Source organism: Lissotriton vulgaris, chromosome 3_2 (assembly GCF_964263255.1).
Source record: "Lissotriton vulgaris chromosome 3_2, aLisVul1.2, whole genome shotgun sequence".
Taxonomy (NCBI): Eukaryota; Metazoa; Chordata; class Amphibia; order Caudata; family Salamandridae; genus Lissotriton; species Lissotriton vulgaris.
Genome location: NC_141690.1, coordinates 126,248,131 through 126,268,084, shown reverse-complemented (window position 1 = coordinate 126,268,084; position 19,954 = coordinate 126,248,131).

Below are 19,954 nucleotides of genomic sequence, written 5' to 3'. Positions count from 1 at the left end.
TTTCTATTGTTTCTAACAAGAATTCTAATTAAGAAAATTTAGAAATACATTACTGTATTATTTTGCGAAGGGAGGGTCAGTATCAGGAGTAATACTGACGTCACAAAAGGCCGCTTTAGCATTGGTCAGGCAACAGGCGCAAAGTAGCTGGTTGCTGTGAGCCGCGCTAGTATTGGTAGAAACAGCAGATACACAAAGAGCCGTGATTGGACGGTTGGTGTGAGCCGCGCTGGTATAGGACGAAGGATGATGAATAATATAAGTAGAATCATGGAAAGTTTTTTTTTTGTTTATTTTGCTGAGATACATTAGCAAGAAGAGTCGGAAAAATGTAGTTGTTTAAGAAAATAAAGAATTTCTTTAAAAAAGACAAACCAATAGTGACTAGAGAATGAATTACTATTCCACCTCCAGGAACGCCTGCTTCTTATATGATGTTGGAGCGAGGAAAGCATACATGTACATGGTTAGAGAATTGGGTGGATTATACGAAGGATGATGGTGTTATAGCTTTCCCACAGCATGGTTCGTGTAATGTGAGGATTTTACAGAATTTGAGAAATCGAATGAACTCATTAGAGCCAAATCTCAGACTCACACAGTACGAACCATTATATGATTGGGAAGTAGAAGCATTCAAAAGAGAGAAGTTTCTAAGTGTAAGGAGATACAGAAATAAAATAAGCAGATATCCTTTTGAGACCGAACAAGACCCATGGACCCTACACCTGCCGTAAGAGCAAATGCGTCTTCACCCATGCCAACACACCGGCTCCTCCCGCTGCCCAGCTGACCAACAGTGCACACAACCAGCGCAATTGCATCCTCCTCAATGTGTGATCCCTCCACAAACATGCCACAGATATTCGGGGCCACTTCAACGCCACCTCTCTCAACATTGCTTTCCTCACAGAAACCTGGACCAATCCCTGCTCCAGACCGGTCATTGCCGTCCCAGACTGCTACAAAATCACCCTTAAAGACCACCCGACTGCCCAGGAGGACGCATCACCATTGTCCACAAGAAAACCCTTTGACTGATCTGGCACTGTAATGACCCAGTGATGATCATGGATCACATCCACTTCCAGATCCAGACCAACCCAACACCACCCTCAGCTGTACCCTTGTCTACAGGTCCCCAGGACCCTGACCCGCCCTTCACTGGCACCATTGTAGACCTCATCTCACCCCAGGCTCTCGCATCCACCGACTACTTCCTACCCGGAGACCTCAACTTCCACATGAACAACCCCAGTGACCAGAAAACCACCTCCTTACTGGACAACCTCCCCAACATTATAATCAAGCAGCACCAAACTCTTTTGAACCGACCGCCACTGAATGCATCTCTCCTTCGCCACACCCACCATACACCACCATCCTCCTCACCCCCCGGCAGCAGCTGGATCAAGGCCACTGAAGAAATTCTCATTGCTCCCTCAGCACAACAGACACCAACCCCGCAGCACGCAACCTCCACTGGTGGATCCCCAACTACACCAACACTCTGGCACCCTACTAGAGGAGACATGGCAAGCAACACTCCAAGAAAGTCAGCTGGTTCACTACCGCCCTCCAGGAGTTCAGACGCACCTACACATGACTCAAGAAGAGATGGAGGAACAACAAAACCCTAGAAACTCCATCGATGCACACCACCTCATCCTCAAAACCACAGTGGAAACAGCCTTCCAGGACAGAATAACGCCAATGAACACAACAGTAAATAATTCTTCATCATCGTCAAGGAGTTTGCAAAGCCCAACAGCGAGACCACAGACATTTCACCCTCCTAAGACCTCTGCAACAAACCGGGCTCCTTCTTTCACCACAAGATCAGGCAGATCTACGACAGCTTTGACAATCTAGACCCTGCTACTACTCCCACCACCACAGCACACAACTACACCACACACCAACAAGCCATGCTCTGCTGGACCCGTACACAACAGAGGGCACACTCATGACCATGAAGAGCATTCACTCAGGAGTCCCACCCGATTCCTGTCCGTACCACATCTTCCACAGAGCTGCCGTAGCTCTCGTACCCCAACCTAGCTTCACCATCAACTGCTCCATTGAAACGGCCGTCCTTCCCCGACGACTGAAAACACACTGTGATCAGCCGCCTGCTAAAGATCTGGACTCAGACCAGACAGACCTCAAGAACTTCAGACCCATCTCCCTCTTCCCCTTTCCATCTCCCGAGGCTTCGCCGGGAGCAACAGTGTTCTTTTACTTCCCTGCTGATATTTTTAAGACTTGTGCCTACCTGCCCAGTGCACATCGCTCAGCACTCAGGAATCCAGCGCTTAGCAATTCTTTGGCTGCCCCTTCGCCTGCTACCACGACCCAGACCGCCAAACTGCCTCCGCTGATCGCCCCCTCCTTGCCTCGCGTGGGGAGTGGGATGGGTGGCCATTACACCTTGGGCGGGTCTGGGCTGGGCGTGCAGTCCTCTGGCTCCTCCCCCCCTGGCAAACGGCTTAAAGGGCTGACAGCTGACTACCTGCACTGATTGCAGATCTCCCGAGGCTTTGCCGGGAGCAACGGTGTTCTTTTACTTCCCTGCTGATATTTTTAAGACTTGTGCCTACCTGCCCAGTGCACATCGCTCAGCGCTCAGGAATCCAGCGCTTAGCAATTCTTTGGCTGCCCCTTCGCCTGCTACCATGACCCAGACCGCCAGACTGCCTCCGCTGATCGCCCCCTCCTTGCCTCGCGTGGGGAGTGGGACGGGTGGCCATTACACCTTGGGCGGGTCTGGGCTGGGCGTGCAGTCCTCTGGCTCCTCCCCCCCTGGCAAACGGCTTAAAGGGCTGACAGCTGACTACCTGCACTGATTGCAGATCTCCCGAGGCTTCGCCGGGAGCAACGCTGTTCTTTTACTTCCCTGCTGATATTTTTAAGACTTGTGCCTACCTGCCCAGTGCACATCGCTCAGCGCTCAGGAATCCAGCGCTTAGCAATTCTTTGGCTGCCCCTTCGCCTGCTACCACGACCCAGACCGCCAGACTGCCTCCGCTGATCGCCTCCTCCTTGCCTCGCGTGGGGAGTGGGACGGGCGGCCATTACACCTTGGGTGGGTCTGGGCTGGGCGTGCGGTCCTCTGGCTCCTCCCCCCCTGGCAAACGGCTTAAAGGGCTGACAGCTGACTACCTGCACTGATTGCAGATCTCCCGAGGCTTCGCCGGGAGCAACAGTGTTCTTTTACTTCCCTGCTGATATTTATAAGACTTGTGCCTACCTGCCCAATGTACATCGGTCAGCGCTCAGGAATCCAGCGCTTAGCAATTCTTTGGCTGCCCCTTCGCCTGCTACCACGACCCTGACCGCCAGACTGCCTCCGCTGATCGCCCCCTCCTTGCCTCGCGTGGGGAGTGGGACGGGTGGCCATTACACCTTGGGCGGGTCTGGGCTGGGCGTGCAGTCCTCTGGCTCCTCCCCCCCTGGCAAACGGCTTACAGGGCTGACAGCTGACTACCTGCACTGATTGCAGATCTCCCCAGGCTTCGCCGGGAGCAACGGTGTTCTTTTACTTCCCTGCTGATATTTTTAAGACTTGTGCCTACCTGCCCAGTGCACATCGCTCAGCGCTCAGGAATCCAGCGCTTAGCAATTCTTTGGCTGCCCCTTCGCCTGCTACCATGACCCAGACCGCCAGACTGCCTCCGCTGATCGCCCCCTCCTTGCCTCGCGTGGGGAGTGGGACGGGTGGCCATTACACCTTGGGCGGGTCTGGGCTGGGCGTGCAGTCCTCTGGCTCCTCCCCCCCTGGCAAACGGCTTAAAGGGCTGACAGCTGACTACCTGCACTGATTGCAGATCTCCGAGGCTTCGCCGGGAGCAACGCTGTTCTTTTACTTCCCTGCTGATATTTTTAAGACTTGTGCCTACCTGCCCAGTGCACATCGCTCAGCGCTCAGGAATCCAGCGCTTAGCAATTCTTTGGCTGCCCCTTCGCCTGCTACCACGACCCAGACCGCCAGACTGCCTCCGCTGATCGCCTCCTCCTTGCCTCGCGTGGGGAGTGGGACGGGCGGCCATTACACCTTGGGTGGGTCTGGGCTGGGCGTGCGGTCCTCTGGCTCCTCCCCCCCTGGCAAACGGCTTAAAGGGCTGACAGCTGACTACCTGCACTGATTGCAGATCTCCCGAGGCTTCGCCGGGAGCAACAGTGTTCTTTTACTTCCCTGCTGATATTTATAAGACTTGTGCCTACCTGCCCAATGTACATCGGTCAGCGCTCAGGAATCCAGCGCTTAGCAATTCTTTGGCTGCCCCTTCGCCTGCTACCACGACCCTGACCGCCAGACTGCCTCCGCTGATCGCCCCCTCCTTGCCTCGCGTGGGGAGTGGGACGGGTGGCCATTACACCTTGGGCGGGTCTGGGCTGGGCGTGCAGTCCTCTGGCTCCTCCCCCCCTGGCAAACGGCTTACAGGGCTGACAGCTGACTACCTGCACTGATTGCAGATCTCCCCAGGCTTCGCCGGGAGCAACGGTGTTCTTTTACTTCCCTGCTGATATTTTTAAGACTTGTGCCTACCTGCCCAGTGCACATCGCTCAGGAATCCAGCGCTTAGCAATTCTTTGGCTGCCCCTTCGCCTGCTACCACGACCCAGACCGCCAGACTGCCTCCGCTGATCGCCCCCTCCTTGCCTCGCTTGGGGAGTGGGACGGGCGGCCATTACACCTTGGGCGGGTCTGGGCTGGGCGTGCAGTCCTCTGGCTCCTCCACCCCCTGCCACGCCCCATTTGACACTCCTCCCACATGTGTCCCTATATAATCACTTCCCCTTATCGACGGCGCAGCGGGCGGGCGCAGCGGGCGCGACGAAGGCGCGCCGAAGTTGCGCCTAAGTTAAGCCCATCTGCGCCCGTCCACGGCCGACCGGGGCTAGGGGCCCATCACCCTGCCCAAATTATTTCTTACACTTCTTCCCAGCTTCACATGCTACAGGGTCCTTGGCCTCTATCTCCCTCTACACACTCACGAATATCCCAGCTTGATTTATCCTCTGCTTCTCACTGTTCCTGTTCATTTGCCTCTCCCACTCCGGCTCCTCCCACCATAGAGGTTGCCAACACAGCTCCACTTAAGACCCTCAAGGCTTATTATTTGAATACCAGATTGGCGGTGGCTCATTCTCATGAACTATCAGTGCTGTTAGATCTCCACGCACCGGATCTTCTCCTCTTAACCGAGACATGGTTCTGTGATGACTCCCTACCTACTTTGCTAGCCACTTTGCCCGCCCCTTACTACGCCTTTCGAGCGGATCGTTCATCTGGCAGAACGGGGGGTGGCGTAGCTGCCATTGCCCGTTCTGATCTTCCATTTCAACTGCTCTCTCTCCCCGATATTGCCAGCACCGAGTATCTTGCTATCCGTACCACGTCTACATCCCCCCCTCTCACCTGTGTTCTCGTTTATCGTCCTCCCCAGTCACCTCTACGCTTTCTCCCTGATTTCCAGGAGGTGCTAGCCACCCTCTCTGTTAATAACTCTTCTGTGTTACTCCTGGGCGATTTCAATTTTTGGCCCTCTGACCCAGCAGAGTGTTTATCCTTGAGAGAGTTCTCAGACACACTTTTATCTCTTAATTTTGTCTCCCATGTATCCTCCCCAACTCACGTCAAGGGGCATATCTTAGACCAGATTTGGTCCTTGAACTGCCCTGTCGACTCCCTTTCTATCTCTCCCTGCACTTGGTCCGACCACCACCTGATTTCTTTTGTTCTTCCTATTAGTTCTACAGCTACGGTCCCCCTTCCTAAAAATGTCTGGGTCCGCTCGTGGAGCAGAGTTGACCCGGCGAACTTATCTGCCCTTTTAAGTGCTTCCTACCCTGCCTTACACGGTCTTTCCACCCTGGCTCAGGCCAACATCATTGAACAATGGCTCTCCTCAGCCAGCGAGTCCATTGCCCCCTTGAAGCGATTGACCTCCAAGCGGGAGAAAGATGCCAACCTGTGGTTTACCGATGACCTTAAAACCATCAAATTATCGGTACGCCGTGCTGAGAGGGCCTGGAGGAGAAACTACTGTCCCATCCTAAGAGCTGATTTTACTACTCTACTAGCTCAATATAAGAATGCTATCTTGGCCGCTAAAACGGCCTATTTTTCCTCCAAGATCCTCACAGCCGAGAACCAATCAAGGGAAATCTTCTCGATTGTTCAGAACCTAGCCTTTTCAGATCGCACTTCCCTTAAGCCCTCTCCCTCCCAGGCCCTTTGTCACTCTCTGAATAGTTTTTTTATTGATAAAATCCCCGCTATCAAAGCCAATATCCCTTCACCTTCCCCGTCTTTTGTTGACCCTCAGTGTCCTCCTCCGCAAGGACAACTAAATACTCTCCCCCTCCTGACCAAGGAATCCTTCACATCATTAATCCCCCTTGTAAAATCTGGCTCTCCCCTTGATATCTGTCCTGCTCACATACTTCGCCACATTTACACCTCTTGCCCTGATCCTCCCCTTCACTTTCTCAACAGCTCCCTTTCTCAGGGGGTTGTCCCCAACCCTTTGAAATCAGCCATTATTTTACCTATTTTAAAAAAACCTGGCGCGGAACCTTCGATCCCAGCCAACTATCGCCCCATTTCTCTCCTACCATTCTTGGCCAAGGTGCTCGAGCGTCATGTCACCAGGTCTCTGAGCACCTTTGTGGAAGAGAATGGGGTATTGGCTTCCCGTCAGGCTGGCTTTCGCCCCGCACACTCTACGGAGTCCGTAGTCCTTTCGGTCCTGGACAACCTCAGGGAGGGGAGGGATACCAATCAATCCCAGGCACTGGTCCTCCTCGATCTCTCTGCCGCCTTTGACACGGTGGATCATACCATCTTACTTTCCCATGTCGCGGCGGCGGGGGTCGGGGGTACGGCCCTGGTATGGTTATCCTCCATCCTGAGGGACCGCACCCAGGCAGTTCGCCTGGGTGACTTTTCTGCGGACTTCCGGAAGGTTCAGTGCGGGGTCCCCCAAGGTTCCTCCCTCTCACCTCTTCTGTTTAACCTTTACATTTCTCCCCTCTTTTTTTCTTTAGAACAAATGGAGGTCGCCTTATATAACTATGAGGATGACCTCCAACTTGTTTTCAATCTGTCTTCTTCTCCTGCCTCTATTTCTAATTTCCAGTCTATTATGATTTTTATCAGGGACTGGATGGACTTCAACCACCTGAAACTCAACCCCGATAAGACCGAGTTGGTGTTGACGGGTGGTTGCTCCAGTCCCTGGTCCTCACTTTTTTGGCCCCTTCCCTTGGTCTCCCTCCGGTCCCTTCTACCTCTGTCAAAACCCTAGGTATTAAACTCAACTCCCATCTTACCCTTCACTCCCAGGTTAGTTCTGTGGTTTCTTCTTCTTTTCTTTCTCTTCGCACCATCCGCAAGGTCTCTCGATTTTTCACCTTTGAGGCCTTGAAACTGATCGTCCTTGCGATGGTCATCTCCCGCCTGGATTACGGCAACGCCCTATATGCAGGTATACCTGCATATAGCCTCAGGCGGTTGCAGATGATTCAAAACCAGGCGGCTCGGTTGGTCTTTAACCTTCCCAAATCCTCACATGTCACTCTCCTCCTGAAAATCTTACATTGGCTTCCGGTTCGGGAACGTGTCCAATTCAAGCTTGCGCCTATCACCTACCAGGCTCGATTGGGCACGGCCCCTGCTTTCATTTCCTTGGAGATTATCCCCTACTTGCCAGCCAGGGAGCTCCGATCTTCTTCCCAATTTCTGCTGACAGTCCCCCGGTTTCGCCGGAAAAAGTGGGGGGGCTCAAAATTTGCGGCCCTTGCCCCAACCCTCTGGAATTCATTACCCTTAGAGCTCAGATCCCTAACCCCATATCGCCAGTTTCAAAAGAAACTTAAAACTTATTTTTTCAGCAAAATCTTTATCTAGTCCCCTGTCATTTGTCCTCCTCCCTTTGTCCCTTGTGGAGATCTGCCAGTTACAGCGCCATGAAACCGCTGGTGTAAGAGCGCTATATAAGAACTTTTAAACTCAAACTCAAGGACTTAGAGAAGGCCACCAATGCCCAACTCTCTAAGTTCATCGAACTGAACAATGTCCTGGATACCTCCCAATCTGGCTTCCGAAGCAACCACAGGACAGAGACCTCACTGCTTGCCACTACAGATGATATCCACACACTCCATGACCAGGGGGAGACCGCAGCCCTCATCCTACTGTACCTCTTGGTCACATTCGACACTGTCTCCCAGTACACCCTACTCACAAGACTCTATATCGCCGGCATCCGTGACAAGGTGCTGGACTGGATCCACTCCTTCCTCAGCAGCCAAACAGAGCGAGTGAGACTACCCCCTTTCCTCTCAGAACGCACAGAGATCAGCTGCGGAGTGCCCCAGGGTACCTACCTGAGCCAGACCCTCTTCAGCGTCTACATGGCCCCACTCGCCACCATTATCAGCAGCCCCAGACTGAACATCACCTCCTAAGCCGGCGACACTCAGCTGATCCTCTCCCTCACCAAGGAACCCGCAACCATCAGAACCAACTTTCACAGCGGAATAAAGACCGTTGCTACCTGGATAAAAAACAGCTGTCTCAGGCTCAACTCTGACAAGACCAAAGAGTTTATCCTGGGACTCATCTCTTCAGTCTAGGACAGCTCCTGTAATCCCGTCCTACCCCAATGGACCACGCATACAACCTTGGCATCATACTGGACTTGCCGCTCACTATGAACCACCAAATCAATGCAGTTTTCTCAGCCTGCTTCCACACACTTCGCCTGCTCTGAAAAACATTCACATGGATCTCAACAGAATCCAGAAATGTGGTTACCCATGTACTCATCACCAGACAACTTGACTAGGGCAATGCACTCTATGCCGGTGTCACCCGTAAATGGTTCAAGAAACTACAAAATGTTCAAAACACTGCAGCCAGACTGGTCCTTTACATCCACCTCCACAGCCACATCATTCACCACCTCTGACTACTCCACTGGCTCACAGTCAACAGGAAAATCACCTTCAAGCTCCTCATACATGCCTACAAAGCTCTCTACAACAAAGGGCCAGCATACCTGAACCACTACCTCGCATTCCACATACCCACTGGACAACTCCATTCCACCCAACTCACCCTTGCCTCTGTCCCCAGGCTCCACAAGACCAGGATAGGTGGAAGTTATTTCTCCTATCTTGCCGCTAAGACCTGGAACACCCTGCCTTTCCACCTCAGGAAATCAGCATCGCTGACGCAATTCAAGAAGGACCTCAAGATCTGCCTCTTTCAATGATCCCCTATTAAAAGGGACCAGCAAATCACCCCCTCCCCCAGCACGGTGAGACCCCACGGGTGAGTAGCCATGCTTTACAAGCCACTGAATGATTGATTGATTGATTTGATGAGAAAGTATTTTATAGCGTAGAGCACAAAGTAATTATTTCCACCAAATGCAGGCACCACCAAATTAGGTTGCAGCTTTAGGAATGATTGACATGCTATCATAGAATCCGGAAACCCAAGTGAATATTTTGCAATCCTTGGATATCAGCACCTCCTTAAATAAATGCCATAGAAGAAAGTCCCCTGGGAGCAGTACGCAGTCCTGATAAAGTATGATAAATATCAGTAACATCATGATACTATTTTACTGCAGTCTTTTATTCCTGCTTTTGGTGGTTTTGATTGTGAATATCCGCAGGCACCAGCCTTTCTATGGCAGCCTGCTTGCAATAGCTTCTCTCCCCTTGTAGGTGGGACCATATGCCTCTTTCTTTCTGTGATAACTCTTGCAATACCTTCTCTCCTCTGGTAGGTGGCACAGTTTGCCTCTGTGGGTGCTCTATTACTCCTTCTGCCCATAAACATGACAAGAAGCACCATAAGAGCTTCAGTTGTAATATAACATCAGCTTTTCTTTTTGTTTTTCTTTTAACACCCAATGACACAGATCTAAAGCTTAGCTCCTACCTATAAGGCAAAGATATTCACAAAGTCTCACATGACACAATTCACCTCCACACATTTCCAATCCACACCACATAATTCTACACCAAACCACATACTTCAACTCAACAACACTATTACTCAACATACCACAAACATCAAATTCACACCACAGAATTCCACATCATGCCACAAACTTTAACAGCACACCTCATGATTAACCTCCACTATATACCACTCCAGAACACAAAATACCATTTCACATAATTACACTACATAACACACAACAATCCCACTCCACATAATTTTAGTGCACTCCATACCACATAATTACTATCCACGTAATTCCACTACACACCACACCATATAATTCAACTATATAAATCCACTCCACGCCACACAATTGCACAAGTAACAATTCCAATGCAACCCACATAATTCCTCAACACACCACATACATACACAGCAGAACACATGGGTAAAAAAACATTGTCATTGACAATGCCAATAGCTGTAACTCAATTCAATGCAAGACCTATTGAATTTCCAATGCTTGTTTTATGTTTGCAATGCTATACATTACAAAAGATCAATAATATTTATAACAATGTGGCATGATGAACATATAAAATGTGTTCTGTCCGCTCTGAGGTATAAACTGCGGTTATTATGAACTGGGAAATGATGCAATATTGTAATTTAATCTGGAGTCAAGACAGTTGTAAATGTTAATTTTTCGAGAAAATATAGTAAACGTACTCTGAGTGAAAAGGAGAAAATACAATTTTACTTCAAAAAGAGAGGTTGATTTAGAAGGATTGAAGAGGTATGTATTTGCACATTGTGACCATAAAACTTTTAAAAAACGCAGTCGCAAATTTAGCATAACAAATTGGAAAACACGAGAAGTAAGTAAAATCTAGCAACCACCTAGCTGCAATTTGTGTTTCAAAAATAGAGAATCAAAAATGATAGCAACATCAATTTGTGAATTTCTGTTGATATGCAAAAAATGTATCTAGTCAACCTAGTCAAAAAACAAAAGGCATATTAATGAAGAGTGGCCAACAGTGCTCAAATTCCAATACACCTTTCACACTATGAAGGACCCTCACTTACCATAAAGTATTTACTTTTTTGTGTGCAGTCATGTTGATTTTATTACATTTTTAAATCAATCATCATTTTATTAATCGTTGCCAGAACTGTATGTAAAGAATTTGATAGACAAGAAAGAAATAACAATCATGTGGATTAATCTACATATAAAATACATAGCATATAAACTATTATTTTGAAATCATTTGAGCCAAATAAACAGTTGGTTCCTTACTCAAATACTCCAGTTGTTACACATTCATTATTCAATGTTAAGATATTAATATGAATTTAAATAAAAGTTCAATTAATGTTGTTCTCTCCCAGTCTACTCTAACGGTGTCCAATTGTTTTGTTGGTGTCTTCTAATTGATTTGTAATGACCACTGAGCATGCTGATCCAGGCGAGATAGGTGGGTGCCGATCCCCTCACATGTTAGTACAACCTCCACATTTGAAGTAGTCTTCTAATGGTGACACAATTCGGCACTCTCACTGTTGGGGGAGCATTGTCCCACTGGCTCAGAGCAAGCAGCTGAATAATGAAACGATATTGTATCATTGTTTTATTTTTCATCTGCTGGCTGAGCCAGCGTGCGTAGAAAGAGGAGGGTCTGGGGCCTGTAATAATGTGAGACACGTTCTAGTGTCTCTGTTCTGTTGTAACGATACACCTAACACCCACCAATTACCAGGCGTCACAGGTCAGATGACCCTGGCCAATAAAAGGGGCTGAGTGCACGTGCTCAGGGCCCATTACCCATCCCCATCCACTGTGTCCGTGTCTGCCTTCCTGTATTGCGTGATTGTGCATGTCTGCAGTATGAGGGCCTAGCGCCCCCACCCAAATCACCACAGGGCCTAGGGAGGGAGGAGGAGGACGGGTTGATGCATTTCTAAGGGCGATGTGTGTTTGGCCGGCCGTCTTAGACCAGCCAAACATGCATGCGGATGTAGGTTTCTCCAACTCAGCTGTATTGAACAGCCAGATTGGAGAAACTCCCTGTGCCTGATCAGAGCGTCAAACAGCCCTCTCAGGCCAATCCCCATGCTGCTCTCATGGCAGCATGGGGATTGCACAAGGAGCTATCCCAGTGTCTGCTTGGACCAGGAAGAAGAACACCGCAGTGCGACGTGGTAGGCGGCTAGCAGCTTCGTGTAAGTCTTTGTTTTAAAAAAAAGTATCCCCCCTGCCTTCACCCACCCATGCTCCCCCCTGTGCCCCCTTCGCCCACCCACTGCTTTTTGTTTGTGGCGGCCGTCAGTGGTCATGTTTACTCTGTGCCACAAATGTTGATAAAGGACAACTACCAATTTAAACAACAGACTATAGACAGATATCACGACTACTCTGTCTTCTAAATCAACAACATTATTTCTTGTTTCCCTGTCCCACTTACACAGACTAATTTCATCATTACAAATTTTGATGTGATTGTAAAATGCATAATGATCTATGGATAGTAGGATTTCATGTATAGTAAAACAGGCTTATAGGATATAGGTGCATGTCATTTAGCAAACAATTTTGTTCAAATATATTGACTATATTTATCAATGACTAAAGATTCTACTGTCTCGCATTAAAATCATGATTGGGGTGTGAGATGTGAAATTGTGGCAAAATTACGCTTAATTACTTGGAGAGCGTATCCTTCATTTTGCGCTATATTTTGGCCCAAATGGCCTTTGCATGTCAATTTTTGGTGTCAGAATGTATTTGAAAAAGAGCACAAAAACAACAGTCACTTGCATTATACTGTCCCAGTCCTTTTGCAGGGAAGTTTTACAATGAATGTTATGAATTGCGCCATTTGCAGTAACTTATTATAGTGAATGGAGAATAATGACAAATAGTGGCAGCCAGTAATAATTTAAGAAACCAAGAGTAAAGATAAATTATGTGAATTAGGCCTGAGTAATTTAAATTTCACCCATACCTACTCATGATGAGTAGCATGTCTTGCAGCCCCGATGGGCATTGTATTGTGGACAAAAAACAAACACTTTAATAAGAGGGTCCAAGGGCGAATTTAACGACTCACCTTAGGTACATGCCCCAAAACAGTCTCTCAATACACAAAAGAGTACCTAAAGGTCGGAGAAACCACTCAACTGTGGACGCAGCCCCAACACCATACAGACAACTAAGTGGGAACCAACAAAGTGAACTAAGTGTGATAGTATTTGAGTTAAGACTCAAGGGCATAGGGAAAAATTCCCATCAGAAACCACACTGTACCGCCCTCTTTTGCATCATTTGGGGACTCCTTGCCCAGGAGACATAACACACGGCTAGTTGTTATCTTAGCCGTATTCAAATGTGCATGAAGTGTACTTATAAAGGGAGGTCGTGTAAAGGTTTACAGTGTTGGTGTGGCTAATGAAAAAGCAGTGTGAGAGTGAGTGAAAAAAGTGAAAGGTGCAATACTTAACATTAGATAGGCAAGGTGGATATAAATGATTTATTGGTATCCCCCAGACTTCCAACTCTAAAAACTCAGCGCAAACACAGATTTAACAAAATATCCGTGATCAGTAGTGGTCAACATGTTTCAGCATATCAACGAACATTTTTCATGCCTTCTTCAGGACCCGTTGTAACATAACTACTGCTTTTTATGTGAAAGATAAAAATATTGTGGAACCATATTGACTAAATTCTCCCAGATATATAAATAATATAAATGTAGAGATACATAACTCCAACAAATTAATTCAGCCATATGTAGAAGTTGAATAGATTAAATCATCACACCTTATCCTTCCTGCACCCAGTGGGTACCCCTACATTTCATCAGTTTGAAAAATGTGAAGAAAGAAAATGCAACCAACAGACTGTACAACTTAATTATCCGAGTATGTCAACTTAATTAAGGTCATGTCATTCTTTAGCCGCATCACTGCGGCGGTCATTTTTGCGCTGCGCGGCTTTTTTACAAAAGAGGCGTTACATGACGAGCTCAGCTCGTCATCCGCACACGCCCCCCCCCGTGGCTGATGACGAGCTGAGCTCGTCATCAACATCGAAGGGGTTAGATTGTACTTTGCAAGACAGAGAAATTCAAAGAAGAGTCGTTATTGCAGTTAGAGTGACGCTATAACAGTAACAAAGATTATTCTTGGGATTCCTTGCAGACTCAGCGCATATGCAATTGTCTATTTGTTTCTTAAATATTATCTGTCCTATAATATTGTCAAATTAAATCAAAACCATCTTTATTCGGTTTCCATAATTTGTAGAAAACCATAAAAGCACAGATAAAAATGTGTTTTAAAAAAAAAGCAATTATGAAATAACATATTCCAATGTATACATAATACCAACAATCAATTAAAGTTAAGATTACCACTGAGGTTTACGCAAAATTTCAAAGAACAGGCTACAGATTTTGCATGTAGTTCATTATCTAAAAATTGAAGCACTAGGAAAGCAGGATGGCAGGTTCGAAGTCTCATAGTTTTTAAAATGGGAACGATCCAACGTTTGCGTGGAATTTCATATTATCTACAAAACAGTAATGTATGAATTGAAGATTGTGGGACCGTAGAGTCACACGGGCAGGGTGCTAGGTTCCTTGTCCAATCATTTTGCTTGGGAAAGGGTATCAACCTATGAAAACTATAAAATCTAAATCTTGTTACAGGAACATTTCGTACTGGTTCAAGTTAAACATCAAGTAGGGCTGCATGGAGAGAGTGGTTTGTACCGCTAGCGTTGTACTGAGGGTTTCCCTATTTCTTGAGAGAGTCGTAGCTCACCTAGATGGGAAAGGCACCGTTTTTTCATATCTTTCCTTGGCACTTCAGAGATGGTAGATGGGTCTGTAAAGTATCTCTGCAGACCTAAATCCTCCAAAAATGACCCTACATATGCCAACCATCCTATTTTCTCCCTGTTGTCCAGTACCATACATTCCTGAATGAGACTACGCGTCAGTTCACACTGCTGTGTGGTCCAGATGCGCCTCCATAGCATAATCGGTTGGATCTTTAAGATATCAGAGATATAATCCAGCCCTAATTCTATGTGGCAGCCGTATGTCGTAGTGCTTTGTGGGACTGTGAGTAGATAACGCAAAAAGGAATTTTCCACTCTCTGGATAAAATCCTTATTTGTGTACCCCCACAACCCTGAACCATAGCTAGCAACACTGATGCACTTTGCCTGATAGATTTTTAGCATTTCCTGTGGTGGTCCCTTTCCTAGCTTCTGCGCAAATGCCACCAGTGCAGAAGTGGCCCTCAGGAACTGTAGTTTCTTTGCCTGTATGGGCGCTGTCCATTTGAGCTTATGATCTAATAAAATCCCTAAATAGGGATATGTAGTCGTGCACTCTAGACTGCTATTATTAACAAAACTTTCTCTAGTTTTTTTAGGTCTGGGACCAGCATGCATGGCATATGTTTTTTTATGTTTATTTTGAGGTTCAGGGAGTTCATAAAATTGCAGTATTAGTCTAATGACCGCTAGAGCTGGACAGGGGTTCTCGCCAGAATTACGGCGTTGTCGGCATAAAGTAGTGCCGGAATTGGCCAACGACGTATTGTTGGCAGGTCCTGACTTCCCTTCACCATCTCCACTTCCAGCCCATTTGTATATAGTGTGAAAAGGAAGGGGGACAGAACACACCCTTGTCTGACCCCCCCTCTCTATCCGAAAGGGCTCAGTGAGTTCCCCCCCTATTCCATACCTCACTCTTGCGGTTGCCTCCGAGTAAAGTTCCCTCAAAACATTCACCAGCGGGAGATCTACTCCCATAACCAATAAAGTAGCCCGCAGTTTGGAATGACCAACGCAGTCGAAGGCTGCTGTCAGGTCGACATAAACCATGTACAGAAACCCTTTTTCTGCTGAGACATACTTCCCCATGAGACGTGAAAGGTTGGATGCCTGGTCCACTGTGCCCAGACCCTCTCGGAACCCATATTGGAGATCAGATATTATGGTATTATTGCTAGCCCAATCCTGCAGACGATCTAAAAGGATTCCTCCAGCGATTTTACCAAGGGAGTCTAGTAACGATATGGGTCTGTAACAGGTGGGACTCTGGCGATCGCTTTTTTTGAAAATTGGCACCAGAAATGATGTGGACCAGGAATCGACCAGACCAACCTTCCTGGCTGCTTCCAGAACTCTAAATACATTTGGGGACCATAGATCTGGTTTATATTTAAAGGGGTCTACGTGAACCCCATCGGGTGCTGGGGCTTTGCCTGATTTTGATGTTTTTAGGGCAAAAAATACCTCCTTATGATCGAACGCTAGCTGTATGGGATAGTTTATTTGGGGTACAACCTCCCCTTGGGCCGATACATCATCCTCTACTTGTTTGAAAATTTCCATGAAGTGATGTACCCAAGTACAGGCATCTACTGCTACATCCAATTTTGGAGATTCATTAGCCTCAAGAAAAAATGTTGATTTAACGGTTCTCCAAAAAGTGGTCATGTCCTTCATATGGCAACTTTCATGCAGTTGATTCCAATGATTATTTTTTATCTGGGATTTACAATTTTTTAGTGCAGCATTATAAGCTTTCCTCAGTATAACAATGTCGTTCCTATCCCTTTCTTCCTTGTTCAATGCCAGTTTTAGTTCCTTGTGAGATTTTGTGCACTCGGAATTAAACCATCCTTTCCTAGGAGTCAGTTTCCTTTTCCTTTGAGTTAGTTCTTCTTTAATGATTTTAGTGTTGGTCATATAGCTTAGGAGTATTTGTTAGAAAGTGGAGTTTGGATCTAAGCAGACATCGACGGAGGACAAACCTCTCTTTACTATATTGGCCGTAACTAGCTCTTGAACTACTTTGCCCCATTTTAGGGAAAAGCCTGTTGATGTTCAAGTAGCGTTGATCCAAGTGACTCCAATAGTCTACATCTGCCGAAGATGAGGGACCGCTTATAGTCATAATATTGGGAAGGGGTCACTTACAGGACTAATAAGTGTCTCGAAGTTTGACAGTATTGATGAGCTGGAGTGGGATATGAGTATAAAATCAATTGTGCTTGTAAGTCCTCTCCCACTGAAAGTTGGGGCAGAGGGAACTGGAGGATTGACTAATTAATTTGCAAACCCAGATCCAGGGAGACCATAAGTTCATTCATTCGGTCTCCTGCTCGTGTGTGTAAAATGTGTTGGGTTGTTCACTGCCTCATCCTGTATTCCGCAGATGTTTGTGTTGCTTTTTTTGCATAATGTCAGATTAAAATCACCACCCGATATCGTTACTAGCGATTTGTCAGAGTACTGCAAACTTAACCCTTGTATTAAAATTGAAACCTTATTTAAAATGTCAATTAGATCAATTGAAATTACATTATTATGAAAATGTATCATGAAGTACACGGACACCTTATTGACAAACATCAAAAGTACCTGATTGTTACTTTCTAACACTGCAACCTCAATTTTTTCCACAGGTAGAACGTTTGATATGTACATTATTAGGCCCCCTTTTGACCTTCCGGCGGTGGATTGAATAGCCGCCGAAAAGTAGGTTTTGTATCCTACTAGGTGAACGGGGGTACGGAGCCAGGTATCCTGCAATCCTATAATGTTGTGTTTCAACACTTATGACAACCAATTTTCATTAGCAGTTTTGGAGCGTAAACCTGCTACGTTCCAGAAGACGATGTCCAGTTTTAAACCTTTTGTCTTTGGAGATGAGAGCCTTTTCTGCGTGGAGAGTTCCCTGTATGGGGTTAAAGGTGCAGTTGGTATTTTTTTTTCTTTTTTGTTGTTGATTTTTTTCTTATTTTATTGATGGGCGACAACTTTTTACCCCTATATCACTAAACTGTGTACATGTAGGAACTCAACAATATAGGAGCCGACAGCAAAGTTAAACAAAGCAGACTTAAAAGGAATATCAATCTTCATTGTTATGCCTATTTGTTTAAAATCTTGTGTACACAGAAGCATAATTGCAGTTTGAATAAAGTTACAATCACCCATCTAAAGATAGACTAACATCTCAACTCCAAATATTTGATCGGCAATGAGTCAGAGTCCTTAAAGCAGTTTCCCTATCACACAATTGTTATATCTCATGGTAGGAACCTATCCACATTGCACTTTGTAAACTCATTTAATTCTTCTTTCCAGAAGTATGTTAGATAACTTCCTTCTGTCACACTTGTTCACATATAGTTTAACATACATATGTGCATATATATATATATGTATTTTGTTATCATTGATCCAACACTTTAAGGGAAAGAAAGCAACTTTGTTTTAAGATAAAACGTTATTCTTTTCACAGGAATCTAAAAATGGCGTTGCTGGTAAAGGGTTTGTTCTACTAGAAAATTAGAACATGGGAACCTCTTTCAAATACCCACATATCTTAGGTTAGACCTTTGAAGTAACTCTGGAAATGCTGTGAAATGTTCTTCTCTACACTGTGTGCACGCCTGATAACTGCTTCGTAGGCCGCAAGCTCTCACTATTGTTCTTTCTCTTGTCCCACCCCGCTCCCCTCCTCCTCCAACAGCTCCTTTTGAGTGCTTCTTATTTTTTTTTTTAAATGTCCTCCAAGTCAACAGATGCAATTTTGGAAATAGCCTTTAGCTTATAGTTTGTTAAAGACTATTCCTAGCCGTACCTTTTAGGTCTAAACTAACAGGGTGAGGGGAAGAGTTAAAGCTTGGTCAAAAAAAAGAAATCAAAGTAATTGAAAAAAAAAATGAAAAAAAAAACATTTTATATTTGCAGTTGGTATTTTTGTAATACATTTTCTAGTCAGGTCACCTAAGTCGTGGGTTGCTGTTTTTGGAGCCCCACCATTTATAGATTGAATGCTAGTGATATCTGGTGATGAAGCTACTTGTATGAGCCCAAAGTTTGCAGGGTCCTGTCTAGTTAATATCTCCATAGCACTCACAGATGCTGACCCTGCCACCGCCAGGTACAGTCACTCATTGTCATCCAGACCTGATAGGGCACTAAGGACCAGATGTAGGTAATTCCGATTTACCGACTCTTAAATATCGAATCATACCGATTCGGTATTTAAGAGTCGGTAAATCGGAAGGGGGCAGATGTAGGTAATTCTTATTTCAGAATTACCGAATCTGTATGATTCGGTATTTACCGATTCGGTAAATACCGAATCGGTATTGCCCATTGATTCCTATATGCCTTGAAGCCCATAGAAATCAATGGGCAATATCGATTCGGTATTTACCGAATCAATAAATACCGAATCCTGCAAGGGTGCAGGGGGTGTCACTTTGACACCCTCTAGCACCCCAAGTACAGGCTTGTGTGAAGGGCATGTCTGTGTGTCACATGGCACAGGTGTATATGCACAGATGTGCATGTACACCTGAATTCGGTATTTTACCACCCAATTGAATTGGGTGGTAAAATACCGAATTCTGAAGGCCTGTAGCACTGTAAACAGTGCTACCTACATCTGGAATTTACCAAATCAGTCAAATTACCGAATCGGTAATTTACAGACTCAGGATGTTAATCCCTGCGTTATTAGCCATGTGGCTCCGCCCTATATTCAGGACTTCCTTTACCAAACAGGGGAGCCATATGTCATCACTACGCAGTCCCCCGACATAACCTTTTCCCTTGCCCAAACCCATTGGACTCGCCTGACCATCTTAAAATCTTGGAAGAGGTGGGTGTGTAATCCAACCCTACTAATCAACCAATTGAACGACTTGTTCTTAAGGGCTGTCCATGTTTCCACACTAGGGGATTGGTTGGGGGGTATGTTGCCTAAAATGATGACATAGGGGGTAGCTTCAGGTGAAAGGTCCAAGTGGGGGTCTAAGCCCCTCTGTTCTGCCCGGAGGAAGATGGTAGGATGATTTTGGGTTGAATATTGAGGGGAAGCAGGGACTAGTGCACAGGATGTTATTACCTGTGGACGTAGGTTAGTGGGTGCATTAGTGTGCCTT